This window comes from Chelonia mydas, chromosome 15, assembly GCF_015237465.2.
Source record: "Chelonia mydas isolate rCheMyd1 chromosome 15, rCheMyd1.pri.v2, whole genome shotgun sequence".
Classification (NCBI taxonomy): Eukaryota; Metazoa; Chordata; order Testudines; family Cheloniidae; genus Chelonia; species Chelonia mydas.
In genome coordinates this window covers 6730434-6750998 of record NC_057856.1, presented here as the reverse complement: position 1 = coordinate 6750998, position 20565 = coordinate 6730434, and positions in this window count along the sequence as shown.

Sequence of the window (20565 nt, the reverse complement as noted above, 5' to 3'; positions counted from 1 at the left end):
TGGTGAGAGCTCTGCTGTGCCAGAGGAATGAAGTGCTCAACCACGGTTTTTGTCCCAGAGCTTTAGACTGTCTTTTAGGTGTCCTAGGCCTAGTGCTTTGAAGATAAGGACCAAGACCTTGAACTTCTACAACAATCCCCCCACCCCAGGTCATCAAACACACTGCAAGTGTTAACCCTGCATTATCTGACTTGCAGGCTGGCATTCTTTAAATGGAAACTCTCAAGTTAAAAAACAAAATATATTTTATTCCCAGAACAGCCATCAATTGATCTCATTGTGCATAGGATATAAAAAGTATAATAGCTTACTAGTATTAAATGCATGCAGCTCACTGGTGAGTGTGTTACAGGTCCTCCTCTACTCAATCCAGAGAGGTTATGAGGCTTTCACAGCCTACCCCACAAAGATTTAGTGCTGTAGCAGGTCATGCTTTTAGCTTTGGAGATGCACAGTGTGTCAGACAAGATGGTGGCTGTAAGGAGGTGTGCCTACCCCTTCCTGGCCCAGAAAGGGTTAACTGTGCATTGCAGGCCGAGGAGGCCTCGCCCCTCCAACTCTGCTGGGCGTGCTCTGCATGGAGGCAGGACCATAAAAGGAAGCAGGCCAGCTTAGTCTGCCCAGGCTGCTGAAGGGGAAGGATGCAGATCGCAAGCTCCCTTCTGGGAACTGCTAAAGGCCCTGACCACAAAGCCAAGGTGCGCCGAGCCCCAGATGGATTCCAGGCTGCTGCGGAACCCAGAGAGGGGACCAAGCCATCGAGAGCTGCACCAGCCGAGGACCCTAGAGACTCTGGGGAACTGTGGACCACGGCTAAGGAAGACAGGGGAGGGAGCAGCCCAGGGGACTTAGACGTTGCTCTGGTTGGAGAACTGGGGAACAGGTCAGCGTGTTTTGGGGAGATCCCCAAGGACTCAGAGGTGAGCACCCTCACCACTGCCAGGGCCCTGGACGGGGACTCAGAGGAGCAGGGAGGGCCCGAGTCCCCCTACCTGGGTGCCACACACCCCTAGGTGGTGCCCCACTTCCCCAACAGGCCAATAGGCAACACAGCCCCGTGAAGGTGGGTGACTTTATTGACTCTGGCCAGTAGGCCAACACGGCCCTGTGAGGAAGGGCCACTCCATTAACTCTGGCCATTGGGCCACACAGCCCTGTGAGGAAGGATGACTTTATTGACTCCAGCCACTAGGTCACACTACCATGCCTTATTATCAGGGTCATCAGCATAAGCCCTAACCAGCTCCAGTACAGCCTTTCCCTTTCTTTTAACCATATGTAACCTGACTCCCATGAGAGGGTGTACCTATGTCATGACCGTGGCCGTTACACATGTACTATACGTTCAAGGGCCCCTGCCAACTTAAGCTGATGTGTTGCAAACAATTCTGTACTGCTGCTCACTTGCACCTTGCAGTCCACCCCCAGTCTAGCCCTGAGAGTGTGGTCTACATACATGTGTAGTAGGGAGCCATTTACTGTATGTAAAAAGTCAAATAATTTTGGCACTTGCAATTTAGAAAGCTCAATCAAAGAGCATAAGTCCATGTTAGAAACAGAGGCTATAGCTACATGGCAAAAAACAAAGCTCTCAGAGGGAGTCTCAGAGCCCGGCTCTACAAACACGGGCTCACGATATGGGGATGAAAACATTGTAGTTGTTCCTACTCAGGCTCCGAGACCGGGTGCGGCAGGTGGCTCTCAGAGCCTGGGCTGCAGCCTGAGCAGGAATATCTACACTGCTGTTTTCAGCCCCATAGCACGAGCTTCACGAGCCCAAGTCAGTTGTCCTGGCTTTGAGACTTGTGGCCACCAAGGTATGTTTGCTGTGTAGACGTACCCAGAGTGCCTTTTTAAAATGTAAGGGCTAGATGCTGAATTCACTAGTGCAGCTAAGAGAGGGAAAAACACCGAAGCAGACTGGCTATTAAGTATGCTGCTCCAGCCACACACATCCTAGCCCTTGAACACCCCCACCTCCAAGGACTACATCTGCCAGCACAAGCTGGTGAAACCTCCCTCCCCAAAACAATCTCCAGGTTGGGAAACCTGGCTGCTTTCCAGGCCCTTTGTGTCACAGAGTCATAAAACTGTAGGACTGGAAGGGATGTTGAGAGATCATCTAGTCCAATCCCCTGCACTCATGTCTAGATAATATTTAGTCCTGCCCAGGGGTCGGCAGCCTTTCAGAAGTGGTGTGCCGAGTCTTCATTTATTCACTTTAATTTAAGGTTTCGCATGCCAGTAATACATTTTAACGTTTTTTAGAAGTCTATATATATATATATATATAATTTAACTAAACTATTGTCATATGTAAAGTAAACAAAGTTTTCAAAATGTTCAAGAAGCTTCATTTAAAATTAAATTAAAATGCTGATCTTACGCTGCCGGCCCGCTCAGCCCACTGCCAGCCTGGGGTTCCGTTCACCTAGGCCGGCAGCAGGCTGAGCGGGGCCTGCGGCCGGGACCCCGGCTGGCAAGGGGCCGGCAGCCAGAACCCCAGACCGGCAGCGGGCTGAGAGGGGCCAGCGGCCGGGACCCCAGACCAGCAGTGGGCTGAGTGGCTCAGCCCGCTGCCACTCAGCCCGCTGCCAGTTTGGGGTTCCGTCCGCCGGCCCCTGGCAGCCAGGGTCCTGGCTGCCGGCCCCACTCAGCCCGCTGCCGGTCTGGGATCCTGGCCCTGCCCACATAGAATACGTACCTACCTTCTCCCTGGTTCTAGCCCATTCTCTTCCTCTCTCTCTGCACTGAGCTGAGGGTGGGAGTGCACTGAGCACAGGGCTGGGGGTGAAGGAGCAGGTTGGGGTGTAGGGTCAGGCTAGGAGCTAGAATGAGGGAGGGGGGCTCAGGGTTGGGACAGGAGGTTGGGATGTGGAGTGCTTACCTGGGCAGCTCCCATTTGGTGTGAGGGGTGCAGGTAGGAATGTGGAGGGGGGGGTGCAGGAGCTCCCGTTTGGTGCTCAGGGTGGGAGTGAGAATGTGAGGGCTGCAGGAGTCAGGGCATGGGGTGTGGGGGGGCTGGGTATGTGTGAAGGGGGCTGGAGTCAAGGCTGGGGTCGTAGGGCAGAGGGCTGGGGGTGTGTGAGGAAGGTGCAGGAGTCAGGGCAAAGGGCTGGGCGCATGTGAGGGGGGTGCAGGAGTCAAGACATGGGGTGTGGAGGGTGCTGGAGTCAAGACTGGGGTTGTGGGGGGGTGCAGGGGTCAGGGTAGAGGGCTGGGGGTGTGGGCTAGGGTCGTGGGGGTGCTCCCAGACCCCTGCCCAGAGCGGCTCATGGCAGGGGGCTGGAGGGGTTATGCCCTGATTCCACCCCCCTTCTCCAAGGCTCCATCCCCACCTCTTCTCCGCCTCCTCCCTGGATGTGATGCGGCTCCACTTCTCCCCTCCCTTGCAAGGGCCATCAGCCGATCAGCAGCGGGGAGGGAGGGAGAGGAGGGGCAGAACCCCAGCACGCTGGGGGAAGAGGCAGGGGAGGGGGGACCTTGCCTGCCCTCCAGCACCAGCCAGCAGGACCAAGCTTCTTCACCCTGCCCCTGCGGGGAGGGGGCAGGGCGGAGAAGAGTAGGCTGGGGCGGGCAGGATTTTTAATGGCACTCTGCTGCCTGCCGGGGTCCCAGCCTGGGTTCAGCAGCAGGCTGAGCAGGGCCTGCAGCTGGGACCCGGCAGGCAGCAGCGTGCCATTAAAAATCGGCTCACGTGCCGTCTTTGGCACGCATGCCATAGGTTGCCGACCCCTGATCTATACCATCCCTGACAGGTGTTTGTCTAACCTGCTCTTAAAAATCTCCAATGATGGAGATTCCACAACCTCCCTAGGCAATTTATTCCCGTGCTTAACCACCCTGACAGTTCGGAAGTTTTTCCTAATGTTCAACCTAAACTTCCCTTGCTGCAATTTAAGCCCATTGCTTCTGGTCCTCAGAGGTTAAGGAAAACAATTTTTCTTTTTCCTCCTTATAACATCCTTTTATGTACTTGAAAACTGTTATCATGTCCCCTCTCAGTCATCTCTTTTCCAGACTAAACAAACCCAATCTTTCAATCTTACCTCCTAGGTCACGTTTTCTAGATCTTTAATCATTTCTGTTGCTCTTCTCTGGGCTTTCTCCACTTTGTCCACATCTTTCCTGAAATGTGGCGCCCAGAACTGGCCACAGTACTCCAGTTAAAGCCTAATCAGCGCGGAGTAGAGCAGTAGAATTACTTCTTGTGTCTTGCTTACAATACTCCTGGAAATACATCCCAGAATAATGTTTGCTTCTTTTTTTTTTTTTTTCCCCACAGTGTTACACTGTTGACACACCTTTAGCTTGTGGTCCACTATGACCCTCAGATCCCTTTCCTCAGGACTCCTTCCTAGGCAGTCCTTTCCCATTTTGTATGTGTACAATTCCTTGCTCCTACCGAAGTGGAGTACTTTGCATTTGTCCTTATTGAATGTCCTCCTGTTTTCTTCAGACCATTTCTCCAGTTTGTCCAGATCATTTTGAATTTTAATCCTATCCTCCAAAGCATTTGCAACCCCTCCCAGCTTGGTATCGTCTGCAAACTTTATCCATATACTGTCTATGCCCTTGTCTAACTCATTGATGAAGATATTGAACAGAACTGGACCCAGAACTGATCCCTGCAGGACCCCACTCGTTATGCCCTTCCAGCTTGACTGTGAACCACAGATAACTATTCTCTGGGAATGGTTTTACCACTAGTCATGCACTCACCTTATAGTAGCTCCATCTAGGTTGTATTTCCCTAATGTACTTATGAGACGGGTCATGCAAGACCGTATCAAAAGCCTTACTAAAGTCAAGATATACCATATCCACCACTTCCCCCATATCCACAAGGCTTGTTACCCTGCCAAAGAAAGCTATCTGGTTGATTTGACATGACTTGTTCTTGACAAATCCATGCTGACTATTACTTATCACTTTATTATCATATAGAGGGCTGATCCCAGTTTGGTGTTGGCCCTTGTTTTCTATAACGATTCTTTTATATCCGCATAGGACAGTCAAACTGGCCTCTGAAAAATCAGCTAGTGGGGCCATTTTGATAGTTAAAACATAATGTCTGATAGCCTAAATGCCAATTTTAAACCACGAGTCCATCTCAGGGGGACTTTTAAGCCCTGAAATTGACCCATTTGGTACATTAATACTAGCTGATGTTACAGTCATATCCCTACTCCTGCCATCATTCATTTCTTGTTCTGACAGGCCTCGCTGGCCGTACATTTGCCCTGGAATCAAAAAGACGTAGGCTCAAATCCCCTATTAACAGGATACGCGTAGGGTTAGATTATCTATGCTGGAATCCACACAGGCCCTTATTCTTCTCTCTGGTGGCTGTGTAGATGCAAATTAAAGTTAGAATGGCACTTTTCAGAAAGAGTCAGACTGTCCTGGCTCTGTGTATGTATATATCTATTCTGTACCTTATAGATCAGGGCCCCAAGGCCATGTGCTAGGTGCTGTACAAGCATATAATAACAAGACATTCCCTGCCACACGAAGCTTAAATATTTATATCCCTTGTCTGTCTTTGTTCTCCACTTTTCCTTAAGTCTGCTGTCTAGACCTTCTATCCAATAACAGATTCTGAACCGATTTCAGCGACCGATCCCTTTCTATGCACTGGAGTCCTTTTGATAAAAGGAGCTACGGTATATAGATATAAGGGTATAATTTTTATTAGTAACACCAGCATCCTTATAAAAGAATCTTTCTAAGTTCACAGCTGCATGCTGAGCACGTAAGAGCAGCTGTATTCGTCTGAACTGACAGTACTGTGTTTAGCCCATTGCTTTGTAAAGTGCTAGAGTACATTGAATACAAAAGGCACAAGCTAAAAGCAAATTAAGTCAAATTCTATACTGTCAGTCACCTGATTTAGTTGGGGTTGGTCCTGCTTTGAGCAGGGGATTGGACTAGATGTCCAGCTGAGGTCTCTTCCAACCCTGATATTCTATGATTCTGATACAGCCGCTACTAATTTGGTCCATACTATTTTATACTGTGCTGATTTAAAGAATTCATGGTCATATACAAAAGCTATCTACCAGCCCTCTTTCCCCTCTCGTCCCACCCCCAACAATGGCATTGTAGAAAACATTTATGCTACTCTTTAGGAAGATTTGACGGGTTTATAAAAAGTCGCAGTACATGTCATAGGAAGCTTGGAGATGGATGCATACTTATCAATGAATATAAAATATTTTGTACTCCGATTAGACACAATTTGGTGAGTTACACTGGGGACACTCACTTGCTGTGACACAGAGGGCTGTAACTGGTTAAGGCCCATGTCTAATTTGCATACGTATTTGCATATTTCATCATAAAAGAATGCACACCTCCATAAAGTTAGCTTGCCTTCTTACCTTTGACAGACTCCTGGGAATCATTTGTTGCTTGTGTTCCCCACAAATAAAACCCTATAGTGCTTCAACCCGCCAATTGCAGAGAGGGCTGAGACCACAAGTGGACCACAGTTGAGGATATCACAAGCTGCATGCAGGCCCCGGGCCACAGTCTGGGCATCTCTTGAAGGATGTTGCTAATGCCAGTGTAAGACAACAAGGAGTGTTCTTATTTTAAAAAAGAAAGTGCAGCTAGAAATTCAGAAAGTGAAAGATTTATCCCGCTCCGGAGGATTTCAATATCCCAAAAGTAAAGGAGTCCATTCCCTCTGACTTAATGGAAACCTGCTGCTTTATTGAGGCTGTCTTGGAAAAACTTGTCCACAGGTCCTGGGCAGAAAATCAAGCTCTGCATCTGAGGAGCTTTCCTGGAGGTTGTCATTAATAACAGGGCCAGAGACCCACGGCAAATGTAAAAATAATAAATTAGAGTCATGAAAGGACTGAGATTTACTCACTGTGGAACCAATAGGGGAAAGAGGGAGGACCCCAGAGCTCAGCGCTGCCGGCGTAGAAGCTATGAAAGTGATGTGGAGACCAAGATGCTATTGGTGGGCAGGGGGAGTTTGCATCAAAGCAGCATAGAAGGCCAGCTGTTTGCTTCAAAGAAATTCCCCCCGCCTTCCTCATGGCTTCCAGATAGTCTGGATCCAGGAGTGTTTTATGATCTGTCCTCGGCTGGAAAATAGAATAGACTCAAGCAGGAGTGATGTCCAATGAGCTCACGGCACCACGCAGTGTTTCAGGGAGGATTTGCAATGATGCATTAGCAAACAAAATGAGCAAACTAGTATGGCTCTGTGGGCAGGATACTTGGCTGATATAAATGGGCCTAGCTCCACTGAAATCAGTTTGCACTGGCTTAGGACCTTACCCTGTGTGGAAGTAGTGCTGATGTCATTTTATGTTTGCAGTAGAGACTAGGAGGCCAGTCAAGAAGCAGGACCCCATTGTGCAAGGTGCTGTACAAACAAAGAACAAAGAGCTGATCCCTGCCCCAAAGAGCTTGCAGTCTAGGTGTAAGACAAGAGGTCAGTGGGACAAGGTGTGTGTGACACTGTGGGTGTGTATGGAAGGGTTTGTATGTGTGTATTTCTATGATGACACTTAAGAAAAAACACAATCCAAATGTGAAGAAGCAACACAAACCGCTGAAGAATGAGCATAAAAAAGAAAAAAAAAACACCCCAATAATAAATCACCAGGCTGGTAGGTGGGGCAGCTATTTGGTTTTTATTGGGGGTGTGTGTGCAAACTAGTTCAGATAAAATAAATACCAGAATGAACCTTCACTTGCAATGCTAGTCAACCCCAACCTCAGCCAATTAGGAAATTAGAAAAAAGCCTTCCCACCCCACCCTCACCCTTCATTCATCTCTGCACTTGATGTGCGGGGAGGAGGCCTGTCCCCCAAATGGAACAGGGAGGGCTAGTTCAATGCCAGATTTAAGCAGGAAAAAAGCTTCCTTCCACTAACACATGCTGAAATTGTAAGCTCTTTGGGGCAGGGAATGATTTTGTGTGTCCGTGACTAGCACAGTGGGGCCCTGCTCCCTGACTCGGGCCTCCAGGTGCTGTCAGAACAATGATAAACGATGGCTGTGTGAGTTTCCTCCCCTGTGGCAGACCCAAGAGGTTCTGGCTGAGAGCAGGGAGGAGCACTTTTTGGGTGCTTAGTCCATTCCTACCTCCAGACTGAACCCCCAGTCTCCCTTGGTTACATCCCTATAAATCCAAAGCAACCCCACTAAGGCAGTGGGTTGCTCCGTGTTGATGCTGGTGGTAAATGAGATCAGAGCTGAATCCCCTTCAGCCCGAATCTCCACCTCATCCAAGCTGTGCTCTGACCTAGTGGACAGTGGTGGCTGCAGGGAGCTGGTTGCGACTCCATGATCCCCAGTTGCTCAGCCCTGGCAGCCGTTAAAGCAGCAGGGGTCCTTCCACTGGAGATTTCAGCTCCAGTATACCTCCTTCCACCTCGCCGTCCTCCCAACATGCCCCCTCCTCCTGCTTTTGTTGGGGGTGGGGGCAGCTGGCATGGCAGGTGGCTTTTCCGTGGCAGAGATTCCCCCTAGACCAGGGGTGGCCAACCTGGGGCTCCGGAGCCCCATGCGGCTCTTCAGAAGTTAATATGCGGCTCCTTATCTAGGCACCGACTCTGGGGCTGGAGCTACAGGCGCCAACTTTCCAATGTGCCAGGGGGTGCTCACTGCTCAATCCCTGGCTCTGCCACAGGCCCTGCACCCACTCCACCCCTTCCCTGAGCCTGCCCCCTCCCCTGAGCCTGCCGTGCCCTCGCTCCTCCCCCCCACCCCGAGCCTCCTGCTTGCCATGAAACAGCTGATCGGGAGGTGCGGGTAGGGAGGGGCAGGCACTGATTGGCAGGGGTGGGAGGCTCTGGGAGCAGGGTGGGGGAGCTGATGGGTGGGGGCTGCTGACGTATTACGGTGGCTCTTTGGAAACGTACATTGGTAAATTCTGGCTCCTTGTCAGGCTCAGGTTGGCCACCGCTCTCCTATACAGTGTGAATTCTCCAGTGGGAATCTCTGACCAGTTTAAGGTCACTTTGTGCTGCTTATGTGAACCAGAGAATCCGACTCTTCGTCTCTAAACCCAAATGGGTGGGCCTGATTCTCCTGTTTGTTTTTGCCAGCATAAATATGGGCGAGCTCCATTGGTGTGACTAGAGTCACACCAGCATAAAACCAGCATGGGAATCGGGGCTGATATTCAGTGCATGAAGCATCCAGCAGCAGTCAGACCCTTGTAAACACATTTGGGCTTTATTCTGGTCTCACACCAGGGTAAATCAGGAGCGACTCCACTGAAGTTAATGGGTAACTGGTGTAAGCAAGAGCAGAACTGGGAGTCCGGTTGACTGTCTGTCTCGACTGTTTCCTCCTGCATTTCATGTAGGTTTTGCTGTATTAAGATCTGCCCCATGTCTGTATCAGAGTCACTGGCCACTAGAAATGCGCAAGGGGTGGGGAGATGCTGGGGGGCTATGTTTCCCTCTTCTCCTCCCCCTGCAGTTGTACCTCAACACTAGCGCTTGTGGATTTATAATCTGTGACTAAGAAACTGCAGAGCACAGGTTTTGTAGCAGACACGGGCGTCATCCGATCTGCAGGATGCATTCCACTGCCGCTCTGTGTTCCTCCTTCAATGCCGTATTGTGTAGCAAAAGCCTCGGTCTTGGCTTTGCGATGCCAGTCGCCAGCCTCACGGATAGATTTTCACTTTGGCTTTGGGTCCTGTTCCATATGGAACCACTTCTCAACCTCATCTCCCTCCATTTGGGAACTGAGACTGCAGAGAGATCCCAGCATCACTGCCCCCACACCCCTCTCCAGGATCCTTGGTGGTCCAACCTATGGGAGAGGATGTACCTTTGAGACTGCACAGGATTGTGAGTTGAGTAGAACACAAGGGGCCCAATCCTGCTCCTACTGAATTCAGTGGCAATGGGAATTGGATCATGCTCATTACATGTGTGAATCATGTTTCAGATCATAGACTGATACAAGGCTGTTTTGTTCCTACCGGTTTCTAAGAACATTTTACATTCTTATTGTTCCCTAGTCTTACCAAAGGTTAGAGCCTCAGCTGATGTAAACCCACTGTCTTACCAACGAAGCCCTGGTGCTAAGGCTCTTACAGACTCTACATACAAGGTTATTATACCCACCACTGAAATGCAGCCACCTCTGGGGTGAAATGTGACTGCTCTTTCGCAGTGCACATCGATACGCAAAAAGCACCTGGGCCAGATTCTGCTGGTATTTACATCTGCGTAATGCAGAGTAAATCTATTGACTTCGGAAGTTAGTGGGAGCAGAATTTGGCCCTTTATTGCTATGAATGCAATGCTCCCGAATGCAAGAGCGATGGGAATCTCTCTCTCTCTCTCCATACGATTCCTACTAACATTCTCGTCACTTGCAGCCCATGTGAGTTTGCACCCCGAAAGTCTTGTTTTGAGTTCTGAATTCTTTTGAATTCAAAAACTCAAAGCGAGGCTCAGCTGAAATCACATCATAGGATCAAGCAGCATAATTGAGATCCAGAGCTGGATGTTGAATGTCTCAATGTTCAGGGCTGTTTGGATCCAAAGTTTTTTGTTTCAGCTCATTTATTAATGTGTGGGGCCATTTGCAAAATTTAGCTTTAGGTTCAGATTGCAAAGACAGCCATGAAGTTCAGGGGTACCCAAGTCAATTGGGTTTGTTTGGATTCCATTAGAGATGGGACCATATTATGCTGAAAAATGTGAAGCAGCGGGCTAGATTCTCAGCTGGTGAAAATCGGAGCAGTTCCTTTGAATTTACTGAACTGACCTGACACCAGCTGAGAATCTGGCCCAATAAATGAGCCCTGGTTTGCTATAAGCTGAGCCCGTGTTGGCCACCTTTGGATCAATAAGATCTGAGTTCTAGGTTTCAAATTTTTATGCAGTTTTGGGTCTGGCTGAGAAGATTTTGCATAGCTCTAGCAAACCTCATGCCGGGGCAGTGGCTCAGTGCTCTCTCAGTGGAAAGAGCACCACCTACTGTACCACCAGCATCACTTTCTGTGAAACCCTATAAGGTTTCACATTCCTCTTCTGATGAGGCCACACTGGACTTGCAAATTCACTGCCGACACTGCACATTAGAACCCATCCATTGTAGCATTATTCCAGGCACTCCATGTCTAGAACAAGAACTGATGTGCATTGGCAAAGACGAGCTAGTTTGTACATGTTGTCAGAGTTAAAATTATAGGCGTGTGGACCAGCTTCTCCATTGCTCAGCACTGTGCAAAGTCACTTACACCAGTCAAAATGAGTAGTATGCCGAACGATAGCACCTTACCATTTTGCACTCACAAATACAGCACAATAAGACAGCCTCTGTTCCCCCAAATATATATGTTTCTTGGATGTCTCCAGATTATTGGGTAAATCCTGCAGATTTCTGGCTGTCGCTGGAAGCCTGTGGCAACTGGGAAGTTGTTATGGAATTACACCAAGGAATTCTACTAGAGCTTTTTCTTGAAACATGAGTCTGATGCAAAATGTCATTTTCATCCAAATTGGAACCTTTGGAAAACACGTTGATTTTAACAAAAAATTCCCTCCCAGATTCAAAATGACATTTTTTCTCACGTTGGAAACTTTCTGTTCCAGAGAAGGTTGCTATTCCATAATGACAATTTTCCAAAACTGACATGTTCAGAAATTCCTTCTGGCAGGAAACTTTGAAAATATTTTTCATTTCAAATGAAAACACTTTTTTGGAAATTTGCCTGTGAAATGGAAAGGCAGAGTTTTGACCTGCTCTATGTTTCTCACTGGGAGAACAAGAAAGGCTTCGAAGCGTCTAGAGTCATGGAATTTAAGGCTGGATGGGATTACTGAATTCATAGATTCCTACACGAGAGTGGACCGTTGTGCTCATCTAGTCTGGCCTCCTGTATAAGAGAATTTTCCTCCAAATCATTCCTAGAGCAGATCTTTCAGAAAAATCTCGATTTAAAAATTGTCTGTGATGATTATCTGGTTTGACCTGTTAAACACAGCCTCTACTGATTGTGTCCAGAACTACAGCTGGAGGGTTGGCTACTCACATCTCCATTTAGGAGCCAAACCCCAAGACACTTTCAGTGTTGGCCTGGATATATATAGGCCAGAGGGGCCTGGGATCCTGAGGGCTAATCAGTCCCAACTCCCCTGAAGTCAATGCTCAGCACCCAGGAAAACTGGGCCCTGTGGGTGTGCATTACACACTGCATTTGAGCCATGTATCCTGTGAGGCAAGAACCCGTCCTGCTGCCTGACAGCCAAGTACTTTAGTTTATGCACTCTCAGCCCCGCCAGCTCCTCCCACCTGGCTTTTCAACAACTCTGCAGCCCCTAGCCCTGTCATGACACATTGGTGGTCCGGGGGGGCTTGAGGCATTTTCCCAGCGCTCTAATCTAACAGCACCAGTGGGAATGTTTACAGCACACTGCCACTTGAAAAGTCTTATCGTAGTCCTTCCCTATCTCCCACCACTCGGGGCCTGATAAACATGGAGGTAGTGGGGGTGCTCAGGGCAAAGCCTGAGGCTGATGACCGACCAAATCAAAAGCCTGCTGGATAAAACACTAATGGAACGGCTTAATCACAAATTCCTCTGGCATTTATTAGGATACGGTGGGGCCCACTGTGGCGCTTGCCTCTTTAAGGAGAAGATGAAACAAACTATGAATGGCAACCCTGTGAAATGAGCCACTGAGGAAACTAGAAACCTACAGCCATGGCACTCATAGGGGAAGATGCAATGGAGACCTGACCTGTTAAAGGGACGGTTCTGGGAAGTAAACGCATCTTTTGTGGAGAAAACCAGCAAACAGCGGGAGAGGCTTCTCATGCATCCCTGTTAAAGGAGCAGGCATGTTTCAGAGTGTGAGCACAATTTACTCCCTGGGGACCACAGGCAAAACAGGTGGAACCCAGGCTGTGGGTGGCAAAACATCCACTCTGAACCGTGGTTCAGTGGAACAAGTTGCCTAAAATCTGAACTAGGGGGGGTCTGGAGCCAGCTGACCCTGCTCCCAAATCAGGAGCCTCTTGTTGCACCTCAGAGGTGTGGAAGCTAGACAAAATGTAAAGCTCCCCATCCCTGGTGATAGTAGAAAACATTAAATCTGCACCCTGGGAGAAATAGTGAACATCCAGAGACAAACACCTGATCCTGTGGGACTTCCCCTGGGATGGATTAACCCTTTCCATTGCCATGGGGTGAAATTAAAAATATTCCCCACTCACCTACCCAGCCAACTTCATTTAAGGACCAGAAGAGAGAGAGAGAGAGAGAGAGAGAGTGTGTGTGTGTGTGTGTGTGAGGAATTGTCTGCTATCCACTTAGGCTGCCTAAAGGGCTGACACCAAAGCATTCAAGGAGACAAAATCACAAGTCACAGGTGATCAGAAATCAACCCAGCCTGTAGTAGAACATACAACAGGGTTATGAAAATTCATCTGTAGGTTCCTTTTCCCTCTCTTTTGCCCGGAGGGTTGTTTCCCAGTACATTATTGTCAACCTTATTCCTAAAGCCCCATTCCATATTGCCATGTTCTCTGGATGTTTCTCATCACCATACTGTGATATAAGTAGGTTTGGCAGAATTCAATTTTTAGTTTTTAATTTTGATGGATAATATTGATGTTTGTTTAAGCATTTTTATCTATTTACATTTTCACAGTTGACTAAAATTATGGGGTTTAAGCATTTTTATTTATTAATTTAAATGTTCACAGTTGCAAGAAGTTATGGGGCGGGGGAAATAATTGTTGAAAGTAGGGTTTGAGATTCAAAAAGTTATAACATTAAAACACAAATTGTCAGCATCACATGTCAAAATATACAAAGTAAACATCCTTCAAGTCTAGTAAGTTCTCAGGCAGCATTCTTCTTCCTTTGCCCATCTGTAAATTTCAATGATTATCGATGGAGATGTATTTTTGTCTGTTTGTGCATGTACAGTGAAATCGAGACTTGCTGACATTTACCGATAATCTCATCCTTCCAAGCCTAGATATACAGATGTTGCCCTCTAGTGGTTGACTCATGCAGTGGTTTAGAGAGATGCTAAGAGATGCAAGTAGTTGAGGCCTGTGCTTTTTAGAGCTCTGGGAATCAGGGTTCTAATCCCCGCTCCCCAGGCATGTGTGTGACTTACCCGTGAACTGTGTGTGCGGTGCACGACGGATGGAGTCCATACAGCAGGAATGAGCGCTGCTTTACTTCTGTTAGAGGCTGCACTGTTTTACCATCTCCGGTTGGCTGAGTCGGTGTGCTGCCTGGGCCGTGTCAAGCTTGCCCTCATAAGCCAATGTGCAAGAGCTGCCTTTCATTACAGGCATCACCTCAATTCTGAGAGTGTGTTGAGAACCTACTCATTCTCACACCTTGCCATGACCAAATTAGGCAGATCTTGCTGGAGGGCGATGCAGGGCAGTGGGTCGGGAAACTAAGGCTTCCTCCATGGAGGCTCCCCTTCATCACCAGGACGGAAACGACTTAGGGATATCACTTGTGCCGCTTGAAAAAGCTGCACGGATTAGTGGCGTTTTCAGTTTCTGCTCAGAGGAGAACTAGGGCCGGAATAGCAGGGGATGCTGCTTGTTAGAACGGAGATGCACTAGCTGAGCTGGGGGATGGACCAGGACTGAAAAAAGCAGGAGTGTGGTGCAGGTCAGGACTGAGGGACGTCAATGTGTGGACACCCAGGACTGGACTAGCAAGGGGTGCTGCATGGTGGATTTTAGGTGCATTAGCAGAGCTGAGTGGGGACCCCAGGAGGATAGAAACAAGAGGATGCAGGTCTGGTCTGAGAAGCATCAGCAGAGCTCCGTGTGACCCTAGAGCCGTGGGCATGGGCAGAGAAGCAAGGCGGCTGGGATCCCAGACAAATTGGGCAAAAATCAGCTTTTCCCTACTCTTTCTTCTTTTACCCTTTCTAAAGTGTAGGCAACAAACTATATTTAAAGACGGCAGAGAAATGCATTCTCCCCGTGGGGCCTAGGTGGGTTGAACACCTAGCTCACTGCAATCACAGGGAGGATCCCCAGCCCCTAATCCTTGGGGCCAAACCCAGAGCATGGGTAACCTCCTAATGCCAAGCACAGTGAAGGGTGTTGAGCTAACAGAGCAAGGACCTGGGTTAATTCCTCTCTGAACTTAATAAGGATCCAGGCCAAAAGCACTCAGATCCCTAATGGCAACTGTGCATTACCCTAGTTTGTAATGTATAAGGAAGAAGGCACAGAAACAATCCCCCTGCCACCCCAAGCATCAAACAAGACATGGGAGTTCTTTCTTATTAAGCTGGTTCCAGCCCCAGATTGGATATGAAGAGTAGAGGGGAGGCCATCCCAAAACCTGACCCCAGCTCAGCAGCACTTCTGTGGGTGAGGGAGCCCCCTAATGTAAGCAGACATGTGGAGCAGAGATAACAGAAAGGTGATTTCTTGTCTAATGGGCATAGAAATTGCATAACCCCAGTGGGGCTGAAACCTCCCCCATGGCAATTAACAAGTCATATGGAAGGGAGGGCAAGCACTTGGAGATGCCCCTGAGAATCAGTCATTCAAAAGTACAGCTACTGTTCCTCCCAGCACCTCCAGGGATGCTGGCAGAATCGTATGAGTGCAGCAAGCTCTCTGTGATGGGGTGTACTGGCTCCACATTGGAGCAGAAGGGGTTAAAGCAGTGCTCTTAGCAGCAGAAGCCACGCCCTCTGACCCTGCTGAGCATGCGCCAGCTGCTGCGGCAGTATAAAGGGGAGAAGCATAGCTTAGTCTGGGTTAGTCCCTGAGGATGCACCTTGCTGGCTTCAGCTGAGGCACAGCCAGGATCCCAGATTGTGGGAGTTGGAGACACCCTGGGGAGATTGCAGTCACTGCCTGAGACTCTGAAGACACCCTGACCTCAGCTGCAGGAGTCATGGTAGGAACTAGCCCAGGGAGGGTCTAGCCAGTGTCCTGGCAGCAATTGGTGTGTTGCAGGTGAATTCCCCACCAACGTAGTGGTGACCCCATTTGTCACTATCTGGGCTGGGACCTGGTCAGCAGGGAGGGCCTGGGTCCCCCCAACCTGGCTATCCCCTTTAGGGGATGGCCCACTGAGGTGGCTCTGGCCCATGGGCTGTGCTTCCCTGCAGCCCAGGGGAGGCCTATTAGCTTTAATGGTGGGCCTGCCCCACCCCCAGTGGGATGAGGTGGACTGGCTGTGTAACACTTCCCTTTACTTTTTTCCATGGTTCCCTCTTCCTCCTCCCTGCACATCCCTCTAATACTGAAGGGCTTTCTGCAGCTGATAAACCCCCTGCCCCTCTGTGGTCCCAAGGGTGCATTTATAACCAGAGGTCCCTTTGGAATTTGCCTTTTTGGCCCCAGCAGCAGCAATAGGAACTGTAACACAGCTTGAGGGGCTGGAGCTGCAAGGCTGCTGCTGTTGTCTCATCCCAGTCTACAGCAGCTGTTCATGCTTGGTGTAAAAGGCCTCCAGTGCTGGGAGCAGTGGAATAGCTGTGGGTCACGACTGAGGGGCATTAACGGAGCTGAGAGGAGTTCGAGTCTGGCTGGATTAAGGCCTAGGCAGTATGTGCCTGTGCCTGGGGCTCTAACTCCTGGAGTCATGTGGTGAGATCAGAATCTTTAGTTCCATTTAAAAAGTAGTTGGGCTTCTAGCCCTCATAGAAGCAAAGAAAGGATTGGAGCCATGACCCTAGTGTATCCAATGCCTGCCTGAGTCTGAAGACCACCTGAAACAATAGGCTCAAGAGTTAAGGGAAACCTGCTGCCACCTCAAGGCAATGCCAGGCCATGGTGCGGTTGTCTACAGGAAGTCCCACTGGGGGTGTAGAGAGCCCTCAATGGCCTGAATTTGGCCCTGCTCATGACAACAGTAGGGGCGTGTTGCAGTTTAGGACTGAGGAGCACTGGATGAGCTGGAGGTACTGATCCAGAACTGGAGTGGCAGGTGGGGTGCTGCAGGCGATGATAAAAGTGCACAGGCCTAATTGTGTAAGGCGCTCCAGAGCGGAATGCAGGAGGGTGCTGAAGCTCAGACTTGTTCTGAGGTGCACTGGCAGAGTTGTAGGGGTTTGCAGGACTGGACTAGCAGAGGGTGCTGCAGCTAAGATGCATAAACAGATCTGCAGCACAGCTGGACCAGGATAGTCAGGAGTGCAGGGACTAGGACTGACCTAGCAATGGGACTGAGCTATCTAGGGCAGGACTGGAAGAGCAGGGCGTGTGTCAGGTCTGGATTGAAGTGCATAGCCAGAGTGGAGGGGTGGCCCATTTCATTTTGCCAGGTTGTAAACCACCTGATTCTCTCATTCCTGAGCATAAAGTTCACCCTTTAAAAAAATAAAGGCCACTTTAAAAGTTGTTTCAGCTTCGAGATTGCTGGGAGGCCGAGAGGTGATCCCTTGGATGCTTGCCTCATTTTTGGCTCGCAGCTTGTGGGGCTAAATGAGAGTATTCAGCCCATCTGCCTGAATGGGGAATTCTTCTAGCTTTGAAATCTGCCCTTAACCATGATTTATTTCCTGAGTAATTTAACACTTAACGAGCTCTGGGACAGCGGTGGGGAGGGAGGGGAATTTTGCAAAGCACCCCCGGAGAATCTGTTGGGCAGGGGGAGGCCCTTAAACAACCAGCATTTCTGTTGAGCTGCAGAGATGCGTGGAGCAATCCCAAGGAGCTGGCTAGGCCAGTCTTTGAAGCATGTTATAAAAATTAAAAACAAAACAAGTGTTCTCCCCTTCAAACCCCCCCCCACCCCCCCACCCCCAAAAGTCACTTCTAACCAAAGGGAGACATGGAACCAAACCTTTAACAAATCATCATGCGTGAAATGTAGAATATTCCAAAAGGTACAGTGTACACAGGCTTGGCAGAACTCAGTTTGTACTGGTTTATAATTTTGACAGATACCTAACCCTCTCAAACCTAGGTATACAAATGATCCATTGCAAAGATGCACATATCAAGGGGATAAATAAGTGACAAACACGCCACTAGGTTATTACACCTGGGCCACTCAAAATGGGTGAGAAGGAAAGAAGAAAAGGAGGGTGGAAGGAGAGGAAAACAGAAGGAAGGTGAGAGGCAAGGGAAGAAAGCAAGAGAAGAGTCTAACAGAACAGCAAGAGGAAAAAGAACAAAATGAATGAACCTTAGGGAGAGCAAGAGAAAAAGGAATCATTGCAATAAAGGAGGAGAGGCAGTTATTACTCTCTCTCCTTGTTCGCTTTCCTTTTGGATTCAGCTTATCACTAGCTCATTGTATGGCCTGCAGAACAGGTTTCCACTTTTAAACTACAGTGGCCTTTGTTATGCAGGGGGAGGCCAGCGCAGCTGCAGCAGATGGGACAAAGCCCTACCTGGCAGCCAAAATGTCTAACCTATTGGGACAGGCTTGAGCTACCAAGGCTGGAGCTGAATTGTGAAGTGCAGAGGGGATGGGTGTTTGGATTTGTGTTTTGAGGGTAGGCCTGCCTCTAGTTTAATGCAATAGGGCCCAATTCTGATCTTTCTCTGACTTGTGTGCAAAGCAGGAATAACAATTGCAGCCAGTGAAGTTGGTGTGAGGGAGATGAGAATCAGGCCCATATCTTCTGTCCTTTAAGGTCGTTTCCTCCTCTAGAGCCCAAGCTAACTCCTATTTCCTAGAGCTGTAGTTTTCAACCTTTTTTTTTTATTTGCAGACCCCTAAATTTCAAATGGAGGTATCTACCCCTTTAGAAGTCTTTAAACCTAGTCGGAGGACTCCTGGGGTCCACAGACCACAGGTTGAAAACCACTGGCTTAGAGAGTAATGATTTCACTTGGAGCAAGGAAAGGGAGAACCAGTCTTTCCCCAGTTCCAGCAGTCCTTGTGTTCTGGTCTCCAAATAAAACTTGAATTTGCCTTAAAGCAACAACAACTTAGGCCTCTACACTGAGGAGATTGGTGTCCCTGGTAAAGAAGATTAGACTCAGTTGCAGGTATTTAAATTATATCTGCAATGTACAATGTCCTTACCTTGTACTGCTTCCTGGCCTGTTTGCTATACATTGGCCTACAGATTCACTTCTGCCATCCAAGATACAGGCACAGCTCCCACTAAAATCACTGGGAGTTGTGTGTGCCTATGATGGGCTGCTAGGTTCCTAAGGCCCTGCAAAGGGCTAATCTGCTGACTCCTCCTGGCAGTCAGACCAGGTGGGCCTCAGTGCCACCCCAGGAGCATAAAAGGATCTGTGTGACTGACTAGAGAGGAGATCTAGTAAGGAGAAACATTAGAAAGTCAGCAGGGACAAGACCAAGATTTTTTTTTTTCTCTAAAGGTAAGAATAAAGAACCCCCTGGAAGGGAACATGCGTGTGCCTGCACTAGGGGTGGAGTAGAAACTCTGTTCATCTAGTGGCCATCTGATGGCAGGTTCTTACTTGGACTTTGCAAGGCTGAACTCATCAGTTTTATTATTATTGTATTACCACTGCTCCAAGAATCCCTAGCTTTGATCCAGGATCCCATTGTGCTAGGCACAGTGCAAACCCAGAACAAAGACTGTCCTTGTCTCAATCTTCTATTGATTGATTGGCTTCTTTACTGTTACCGACCTGAACATTTGGATCTTGATTCCCGCAAGGTTTGGCACAATCTGGTTCTGATTTGGCAAAGCATTTAAGCATGTGAATACTACTTCCATCAGGCTTATCCCTAGCTTTGGTGCTTTGCTGGACAGGGGGCCAGATTACTTAGCATCTGGAAGGATCAAGAAGACCTGAATGAACATTGAATAGCTTTGGAATCTGAATCTGTTGGTTAATGTTCTGGTCAAAGTTGTTATCAAGAAGACCATCAACAGACTGCTAGCAAACCAGTTTAAGTTCAGCCTTGCAAGACTGCCAAAAGTCACCAGCCCCAGCCTTTTCTGCCCCTCGCCTTTTTGCTTTTGGGAATGAGCTACAACTTCCTCCACCTGAACAGAAAGGTAAAGAACACGTGGGAGGGAGGAGCGCAGCATTGGAGAGTCTGAGCCAGTGTGATTGTCCTAAATGGCTGCATCCCAACAAATGCCACCTTGTTAGAGTTCCTGCAGGCTCCTGAGAGAACTTTCCACGAAGGGCTGGAACCAAGCACTCCTTGCTGACCACCTCACAGCAGCTTGGCTTAAAGCCTCTTCAGGCACTGGAATTTTCATGAGGCCGTTCAGGGTGGCCATGGGAAACATGAGTTGTGAAGTCGTCCCAGACAGCATAGGCTGTAACAGGCCCTTCATGTCTCCCCAGATGCTGTTAGCAGGGGTAGGAAGCACCTGTTTGGGGTCACCTGCTGGCTGCAATTCTCCTGTCCTTTAGTGTTGGAATAGGGGGACACTTGGCCTCCTGCAGATGCCCAGTCTGACTATACAAACCCATGAAATAACTTTTGGAGTGACACAATTCACTGTAGGAAAACAGCCTGAGTCCAGCCTCCTCCTCCCCCCCCCCCTCCTTCACTGTCCAGTCTCCAGGAAATCCTGTAAATGATGAGATTGTTGTTTATGGGCAGCAGACAGAGGTAATCCACCTTGGGACTTGACCAATGAAAATCCCTGCAGGCAGCACTTGTGAGCCAG